The sequence below is a fragment of the Patagioenas fasciata genome, chromosome 2, assembly GCF_037038585.1.
Source record: "Patagioenas fasciata isolate bPatFas1 chromosome 2, bPatFas1.hap1, whole genome shotgun sequence".
NCBI lineage: Eukaryota > Metazoa > Chordata > Aves > Columbiformes > Columbidae > Patagioenas > Patagioenas fasciata.
This window is the reverse complement of record NC_092521.1, coordinates 60,930,895-60,941,244: the sequence shown is the minus strand read 5'-3', so window position 1 is coordinate 60,941,244 and position 10,350 is coordinate 60,930,895. Positions and strand designations below refer to the sequence as shown.

The following is a 10,350-nucleotide window of genomic DNA, read 5'->3' as shown; positions in this document are numbered from 1 at the left end:
TCCTTATTCATGGCTTTTATAATTTTATACATCAAAAACACATCTCTTTGGGTAGTTTATCTCTAAGCTAAAGATTCTTAATCTGTCATCCCCTTCTACAGAGGTACTGTTAGCTTTGATCATTCCCCTGCCTTTCTGTCTCAGTTTAGTTTTACTATACTCTTTAGTGAATGGGGACACCAGAGTTGCAAGTAATAGTAGACACATGGTCAGCTTTCAGCATACTGAGCACCAAAAATGAATTAAACAGCTAACTTGCATGTCTGCAATATGAATGTATTAAAATGTTTTACTGTGGCTATGGAGGTACTCTGCAAGTTTTCTATTACAGATCCTTTGAAGCTCACTTCAACATGAATATGAGGCTTCTCAACCTAGAAATCTCTACTGCCTGCTTGAGTCCCTGTTCTGAAGGATTTAAATTGTATTCACTTCTGTGAAGGAAAGAAAGATAGAAGTATAAATGCAGTTTATTCTGGTATCTGCATTGTTTTAGGGTAGTTCGCCAGGCAATTAACTGGTAAAATTTTATCTTAATTGATAGAAAAAAACAGAGTTTAATGCAGAATTATGATTTTACAGTTTGCTCTTGCCATTTGCAGGCATCGCCTTAATTTTTTTAGCTTAAATCTCGTATTCAAAGTAGTCCATCAACATTAGGTGAGTTGTAAAGAAAAGATCTGGACTTTTCTACTTGAAGAGTTTTCTGTATACCTGAACTCCTGTTATGCATTCTAGTCTGTGCCCACTGCTTCATGTATTCATTCCATTGTTCCCTCATGGTAGCTCAAAAAATATTTTTCCCAAAAGTTAGAAGGAAATCCATGGGAATGGCATGAAGACAAATGGCAATATAATAACTGAAGATTTCTGTGGTCTATGAGTTCACATATGCTTGCCAGCATTCGTCATTTCTGAGTGACATTGCAGTGATTCCAGGTAGAACATCTTGAAGTGCTCAAAGGAACATCTCTTTCCTAAAGACTGTTGTCTGTTGGATAACAATGCTACCCAGGAATCAAGACAGATGTTTGAAAGAAACAGAACAAAAAATTTTTTGCATGAAACTTTAGAGAGTGGGAAATGTAAAGTCACCTGATTATTATCTGTAAGGAATATTAATAGGTTGTCCTTAATCTAGTTGTTGCTTTTGGTAATATACCTGTAAAACCAAGAAACACTTGGATTTGATGAAGCCATGATAAAGAACTAAATTTTCTCCTAAACTAAAACTCAAAGTTATCTCACTATTTGCATCAGAGTATTTGCATGTCTATATAGAAACAGTGGAAAAGCCGAAAGTTTGTGAAATGGTTGAGATTCTTTGGAATAAATGGACAGTATTTCTATATCTTCTCCAATTCTCTTCTGAAAAGATTCCACTAAAAACCTGTGAAAAATATCTCACAACTTTTGAGGCTGCCAACAATTACAGAAACTGTGAACAATTATTTTGAAACCTTTAGGACGATTGTAAGTATCTCTAATTTAAGCTATAAGATCCAAAGCTTCTTTCAAATTTTTGAAGGCGTTTCTTGTAAATACCATTAGAGCAGTCAGATACAATGAGGTAAGACACTATAAGCATAATATTTACCAGAAGACTCTTCTAATTTAATTATGGGAAATGACATCATAAATCTGATTGTAGTCAGTGGACTTCTGCTAAGAATTGTAATGCCAATTGCACTGTATTTAACTGCTATCCTTGTATCACAGTCTTGTTTTTAACGACTCCCTTTGTGGGAGTTCAAGTCTTTTAATAAAACTATTTCACATTTTGTCCTTGCCAATGTCAGTTTAAAAAAAAATGAATACTTCCTATCTGTCTTGTTAAGGGAGATGACCTGTCCAACCTCTCAACAAAAGGTTTGGATTCCCATTAAAAGTTTTCAGTTCTCTCCTTTCCTTTCAGCTACTGTGTATTTTGTATCTTTTGTAGATTCTTTTTCAAAAAATAGATGACCCGGTCAGAAGGAAAGAAGATTTTGCCCCAAAACTTCAAATTTGTTACTGAGCAACAGTGCTAGATCAATATTTGCATTAGATAAGGTGAACTGGTTGTACAAAAGGAGATCAAACTGAAGCATGGTTACTACTCCTTGAACAAAAGTTAGCAAAAGTTTAGGTCCTAGAACTGTTAGTTAATGTGTAGAAACAGGTAGAAAAATGGTATGTTTGGTGGTAATTAATCTTTCAGGCTGAATGCTGGTTTTGCTGATTAAAAAGAATGCTAAAGGCATGATATTTTTGTTAAGCAGAATGTTTGAACTGTTTGATAGAACTGATATTGGTTAGCAGTACAGTTCTGTGTTAAGTGGTGATAACAGTAAAAGTATAATAATGTAATAAATATTATTTAAATTCATCAAAAATTATTTCTCTGGTCAATGAGAATTACACAGTAATGTAATAGTCAATATCACTAGCAGATGTTAGGCAAATATAGATTAGAAGAAATAGACTAAAAGGCACATTGAAGATGGCTCTTCCCTGGAATATATTTCTCCTAGTCTTTACCTTAACTCATGTAGGTAAGATGAGCAATGAATGCGATGTTAGTAATTGTGGATGTTAATTCTACCTCCTGTTTTCTGTTTAAGAAAAAGTTGTCATGTGGTTGACTGGTTGGTTGGTTTGGTTTGTTTTTTTGTTTGGTTGGGTTTTTTCTCCAATAACTTCAACATAACTGATTAAAAATTTAAAATTAAAAAAAAAAAATAATCAAAGTTATAGCTGTTAAATAATATATGCTAAGTGTATCTGGTTTAATCTAGTGGCTAAAGACAGTCACCACCTTCTTTCATGAAAATAGCACCTCTGGCCAAAGCAGGAGTCAAATGTGGCTGTATGACAATCTCAAGTAGAACTGGAAGAGATCATCAAACTTCAATATATAATTTTGTATAGATATTCTGAAGCCTAGAAGAAGGCTGAATTGTCATAAGGAGTAATGTCAGTGGCAGTGACCACTTTTATCTAGTGTGTTGTGGGAAACTTGCACTACTTTTGCATCAGATGTCTATATTTTTGACATCTGTTATTTCCCAAAGGCCTCAGTTTCATATCACTTTGCCTGATGTTTAAGCCAGAGAAAACTTATTGGAAGAGACATCAGATTTCTGAAGTAAGCCTTCCTCAAAACTTCCTATGAAAGTTCAGCTTTGTGTGAAACAGAAAACTACTCGCTGAAACATAAATTAACAGAAAATCTTTTCTTGCATTAGTGGCTAGGGCATTTTCACTGGATTTGCAAATCGCATATGCTAATCTCTCTTGCAGTCTTAGTCTGCCATATCCTGTATGAAATGTCTAACTGCAGAAGTACTTGATAAAGCCATGTTTCCACTTGCCCTTCTTGTCTCCCATTTTCCCTCAGGTCTCCTAATTTTGTTTTTATTTTATCTTTCTCTTTACAAAAGAATGATTATCAGACTGTAAATTCTGAGCCTCAGAGTAGTGTTGTTAAACAGGGTCAATCCTAGAAAAGCAGCTTACGCATTCAAAGAACGGTAACAGATTATTGGAGCATGATTTTCCTCTTGTGAAAGAGAGAACAAGAGATACCCATGTAATGACTTTCCACATTTTCTTATAACATGATTTTTAACAAATATAATTTCATACAGTTTCACCAGGTGTATAAGTAGGGTTTAATGACCTGTAGCTGCCTGGATCATCCTTAATAGTGTTTTACAATAGAGTTACAGCACTTACTTCATTCCTTTAGGATATTAGCTGATTTTAATATGAAATTGAACATATTCAGCAGCTGAACAATCTCTTCACTCAGCTTATACAGAAATGAAACTAGAAGAAAAATCCACCAACAAAATGTTATCAAGGTGTGATGAGACATTTATCAACTTGCATGGACACCTTTTATTTTAATTCTTTGAAGTTTTCAAATTCTTTGAAATTCTTTTGAAATGTTTCTTTTATTATTAGAAAAGAAGTCCAGGGTAAGCAGTTCCTTAAATACAGTATGTAGTAAAGACTAACAAGCAAATGTAGCTTCTTATTGATATTGTGTTCTTCCTTAATTACTTTCTCCCACTAGCTCTCTGGCAGACCTGCTAACTCCCTCTCAGTACTCCCCACTCTGATATAGATTAAGATTTTCTTATTTGATGCTTGCGTTATCTGTTTGATCTGTGGTTTTGTCTTACCCTTCTCATCTTCCTTCCTGCATGTCAAATGCCAAGGGCATGGCTCGACTGTTCTGCACTTTAACATAGTAGCCCCTGGAGGCGTTTACAAACCATCAGATTTTAGAGCATCCTTGAGGCTGTGCTAAACTTTGCCAGAGGCTGTAATGGCCCTAATACTATCAAGGGATCATCAAGATATCTGGAAGATGTTTTTGTCTGTACTTCTTTTCTGTATTATGCAGATTTCTATTACAGAAGATCTTACAGCTAGCGTATTACTTCATGCTGAAATATTATAATACAGATTTTTCTTCTATAAAATTAAAAACACTGAATCTGAATGAATAGTAATATTTAAGTAATAATTTAATCATATTGCAGGACCACTGGATCTCTTTAAGAGGATCTTGTCTTTATTTTCTTGTAGACTGTAAATGGTCCAGTCATGGTCTGCTTTCATTAGCACCGAGGACTTAATCAGTACTTTACAGACCACAAGTATGCTTTAATAGTAATGTGTCATGAAGGGAAATGTTATTAATAGATTTTCACTACAGGTGTGCTTCTCAAAATGTCTGGGCACTCTGGGGTATCACAGAAGCACAGAATGGCTGAGGTTGGAAGGGACGTCTGAAGGTCATCTGTTTCACCCCTCTGGCTCAAGCAGGGCCGCTTGGAGTCACTTGCCCATGACAATGTCCAGACAGATTTTTAATATCTCCAGGGAGGCAGAGTTCACAAACTCTCTGGGCAACCTGTACTAGTCCTCAGCCACCTTCACAGTGAAAAAGTGTTTCCTGATGTTCAGAGGGAACTTCCTGTGTTTCAGTTTGTGTCAATTGTCTCTTGTCCAATCACTGCAGACCACTGAAGAGAATGTGGCTCCATGATCTTTATACCCTTCTGTCAGATATTTGTATACATGGATGAGCCTCCCACCCAGAGTCTTCTCTTCTCAGCCTTTCCTCATATAAGAGATGTTCCAATCTCTTAACCGTCTAAGTGACCCTTCTCTTGACCTCATCAGCTTCTCTACAGCAGACAATATTACTGAAGTCCAGGTAAACAATATGTACTGGTCTTCTTCACCTATCAAGTCAGTCATTTCATTCTAGAAGGTTATCTAGTTTGGTCAAGCATAATTTCCACTTGAAGAAGCCATGCTGATTATTCCTTATGGTTTTCTTGTCCTTCATGTGCCTGGAAATGGTTTCCAGGATTAGCTGCCTCATCACCTCCACAGAGATTGAAGTCAGGATGACTGGCCTGTAGTTCCACGGGTCCTCCTTCTTGCCCTTCTTGAAGACAGGAGTGACGTTTACTCTCTTCCTATGCCCAGGAACCTGAAAATATTTTTTGCCACGTAAAAATAGAAACATGTATATTACAAGGGATTATAACTATAGAAGTTGATAGATATTTAAGGTAAAATTTATATTCTGAAATATTTTAACTGCTAGTCCTTCCTTTAAAGCAGTGAAAGAAAGTCCTTTGTAGAGGGAAGAAAAGATCTTTTATTGTTTAGAACTCAGGTGTGAGAAGCTCTCTGAATATATAAAGGCTTATCATGAAAAGCACTGACAGGAAAACTTCTACTGAATTCCAGTGACTGCAGTTTTCAACTTTGTACTTTATAAATATTTATCCAACTCTTTAAGTTCCTAAAGTTTATTAAATTATTGAGAATTTTCCTGTCATGGTATTTCACTCTTCAGCCTTGGTTAGCATGTCTTTAGATTATTTCAGACTCTGGATAAAAAATATGAGCACAGTGCTTCAATGATAACTACATTCACACGCTTAAGAAGGCAAAAATAGCAACATTGTCACACATCTCTCCTTCTTATTAGCATTCAGGAAAATAAACATTTGAATAATGTTAAGGCTGTGGCACAAAGTAGCTAAAATAGGAATTCCTAAAAATCTCTACAACACCTACCGCAGTTACACATTATCACAGGATAATATCTGCATCTTTATAAGTTATCCTAAAAAGTTTAAAAATGCTACTATTAAGTTTTCTTTTTTTTTTTTATACAGCTTTTATAAAATAAATTGAAGCTATTTTCTCTTTTTAATAATTTTGCTATTTTACAAAAAAATGGAAAACAGTAAAATGTTCTTTTCAATGGAATAAACACTCCTCAAAATCATTGATACAACTAAACAATTAAGCCATGCTACACTGGAGAGATGCAAGTCCTGACAAAAACAAACAAACCTCTGGGAACATAAAACCAATCCATGTTTCCATTTCTGTATCTATTTTTATGTATTGTCTGTATCTAATTAAGAATATTTCACATTTTAAACAAGTGGAACAACAAAAGAAAGACTGCTTTGTATCAAAGGAAGACTTCAGTTTTCCTACCATTTTAGAATAACATTAGTACAGCATGTAAGACTTGAATAAGAAACTTTGATGCAAGCTTAACTGTATGTTAGTATTTCTGCCTTGTCTCTCATCATTAAATGTCAAATGAGCTATGGTATTTATGAATTAAAATTACGGTACATATAAGTTAAATTTTTCACTTTGTGAAAAGCAGTTGAGTTCACTAGGCTACTGGTTTCCACCTAATTTCATCACATTAATGCTCATCTTAAAGTCACTCAATGAATATGCAGGATGAAGTGTTTGCTATAAGTTATTGTAGCTTCACCATAGTGTCATCTTTGTTTTGATGGGGCCAAGATTTTATGCGTAGTGACTGAGCCAAGGAATGAAACATGCAGATGTGTGGTGTAACAATACAAGACCACTAAGAAGAATGGGCTGGCAATTAGCAAACCAGACAACAAATATTGCAAGTTTAGATGTTCTTCGATTTCCACTAGGAAAAAAGCTTAAAGTATTCCAGGCAATGTTTTGTCTGTCATTAAATTATTCATCAGGTTATTAAGCAAATAATATTTTTAAAAGAAAACATCAGAGATCTATGGCATGGTTTGACTCTAAAAAAAAGGAATTTTGAAGCACATATGATAAAACTTTGTGTTAAGTCATGAGTATAGAATTTTGTATCTTTAAATATATAAACACTTCTCCAACCTTAAGTTTTCTTAGGGAATGCCTTGGGAAAAAACTGAAAGAGTTGTTCTTTTAACACAGCTGAGCAAATACAGTACGAGCTTTTCAACCAACATTTGATTGAATTTGTTTTGACAACACATTCAACCCTTCGGTGATCTTCCACAGGAATGTTTGAAGGATTGAGTTTTACCAGCAGAAGCATTAGCAGAAAATAAATTTCAAAGATGCAAGTGAATATTTGCAAAGCCAGGGTTTTAGAGAAATAGTTGCAAAAGCTTTACTAGTCCTAGAAAATTCTGTGTTAATCTAAGAAAAAAAAAAAAAAGTCATTCAGCTGATACTTTAGAAATAAATAATCAGCAAGTTAGTGTTTTGGATGCTCATAACAAATGGTCCCTCAACATGCAAGCTACAGAGACTCATGCAAACTAAACAAAACAAAAAAGCAATGCCTGAGTATAGATAATTTGAATATTTCTAAATATATTTAAGGATATTCTGGTTTACTTGTTTATTTCTTTGTTGGAAGCTATCCCACATGCAGACAATAGGCTAAATTTGTTAAATAAATCTATTGTTCCAACTTATTCACTAAATCCTAATAAAAAATGCATTTTGTCATGGATTCACTTCAACAGATGTCACTATTACTAAAAGTAATGTCTTGTAATAATATAGTACAATGTGAAACTTCATGAATAGTTGGCTGAACGAAGGTTTGTACTGAGAACATGTTTAATATTTGACACCATTAACTCCACATTCTTCATATGTGAGAATAATATGATCCAACTCATTCAACACTACACACTCTTAAAAGGCTGAAGGGAAACAAAACATCATCAAAGATGGCAAAAATACATTGAAAAATTAATATTCATGTACTGAAAAAGTTTAATGCACTTTCGTGAAGATCTAGTAGTATTCTCAACTATAACTATATTTAAATACCTCAGATAACTGAAACATCCAGAAAAAAATCAAATATCTGATTATATTCTTTAGTGCAGGTTGGTCTTATAGTTGAGAAATACTATATCTAGGCAATGCAATTTTGATGATATACTGTGTTAATACATCGTAAGAGCCATGTTGGTTTGATGATGTACACACACTAATGACAGGCCAGTTGGTGGCAAGAGAAATTCATGCTGCAGTTGTCATTCTCTATCTTTGACAGATGATGTGAAGAGAAATATTTAATAAAACAAAATAAATTTGAACTTTCATTTTGAAAATTGTATTTTATGCATATATATTGAGAGAGAGAGATTCATTTATGAGGGGTTGTGCAACACCTGAGAAATGTGCTGTATGTTTTGAAAAATCTTCTCTCAGACTTGTTTGACTATCTGTTCAGGGCTAGTTTTTATTCCATAATACCTGCTTTTAAGGTCCTTTTGCCCTTCTGGTCATTTGGACTACAGATATTTTAATCAGATAGAGTTAAATTTTCAAAACTGCATTTGTATGCCGAAAACTGATGATGGCAGTGATGGAGAAAGGGAGTTAAGAAAGCTAGTTTTGAGGAAAGGTCCACAGAATTGGTTCAATGCCTGTGTCGTGTTATCAGTTTATCCAAATATTTCTTGAGTGGATTTTATAATAAAGCTGATAATTCACTGAAAATGGATTTCAGGAAATATGAGTGTAACATGATGTAGGGTGGTGTAAAGCTTAGGAGCTTTAGATTTTTAAGAATGTGTACTTACTGCTTGAACAAGAGAGGGATTTAGATGGATCTAAAACCTGCAAAGGCTTCTGCATGGAGGTTGTAAGGAAGAGGAATGGCAGTAACAATACCAGTGACACATCTCAGAGAAGCGATCCACACTGCTCTTAAATGGATCAATGAAAGAATCATAGTCAAAAGTGTAAAATGGAGAGGAATACAAAAGCATGGCCCAGCAATGTGGTAGACACCTAGGAGGAAGGCTGCCATTGAGAGCTCTGGAGCCAAAGCTTTTGTAGCTAGGACCTGCTGGAGAAGGTATAGGTGATACCAAATACAGGAGGTAGGGCTTCATCCTAGATACAGACATGGTGCTCTTGTGTATCTTACAGCATTAGTCCTGATGTCTTTCTTAAGTGGCCTTGGTTGGCTGATTGGATTTTTTTCTTTGTTCATTTTGTTGTTGGTTCTATTTTTGTTTGGTTGATTTTTTTTTTTAATTGTTAGTGGGGAGGTTTTGTGGTTTTTGTTTGTGTTTGTTTGTTTTCACAGTATCATGGAAACATAGAGTCATTCCAGTTGGAAAGGACCTTTAAGGTCATCAAGTCCAACATAAACCTAACATTACCAAGTCTACTACTAAATTATGTCCCTAAGCATCACATCTACATGTCTTTTAACTACCCTCAGAGATGGTGATTACATCACTTCCCTGGGAAGTCTGTTTCAACGCCTGAAAACTCTTTCTGTGAAGTTGTTCCTAACATACAAATTGAACTTTCTATGGCGGAACTTGAAGCTATTTCTTCTTGTTCAACTGCTTATACTTAGGAGAAGAGACTGACACCCACCTTATTACAACCTCCTTTCAGGTGGTTGTAGAGTGTGATAGGTCTTCTCTCAGCCTCCTTTTCTTCAGGCTAAACAACCCATTTCCTTCAGATGCTCCTTACTTCCCTAGTCCTGCTGGCCACACTATTTCTTATACAAGCCAAGACGCTATTGGCCTTCTTGGCCATCTGGGCACACTGCTGGCTCATGTTTAGCAGTCTGTCAACCAACACCCCCAGGTGCTTTTCCACCAGGCAGCTTTCCAGTCACTCTTCTCTGAGCCTATAGCACTGTGTGGGATTGTTGTGACCCAAGTGCAAGACCTGTCATTTGACCTTGTTGAACCTCATACAATTGACCTCAGCCAATCAATCCAGCTGGTCCAGATCCCTCTGTAGAGCCTTTTATACCCTCAAGTAGATCGATGTTCCCAACCAACTTGGTGTAATCTGCAAATTTTCTGAAGGTGCATTCAATCCCCTCATCCAGATCATTTAAAATATTAAACATAACTGGCCCCAACACTGACTTTTTACTACAAAACCCTATAGCCGCGGGGCAAGATGAGCTGAAGGAAAGCTATTATCTGGTGATTTGTTTTCAGAGACATGCAGATGTTTGTAAAGGGTACATGAGTTCTCCTTTTTACTTGTAACTGTTAC

General features: G+C 35.4%; 1 long non-coding RNA gene across 1 annotated transcript; it reads right to left on the bottom strand.

The window, feature by feature from the left end:
• Window positions 1-3,725: 3,725 nt before the first annotated feature.
• LOC139827377 (uncharacterized) lies at window positions 3,726-6,613 on the bottom strand. The gene is made up of 2 exons (XR_011737904.1): window positions 6,523-6,613; window positions 3,726-5,494 (listed from the first exon to the last, which is right to left on the bottom strand). It is a non-coding gene; the product is annotated as an uncharacterized lncRNA (long non-coding RNA).
• Between the last annotated feature and the right edge of the window lie 3,737 nt (window positions 6,614-10,350).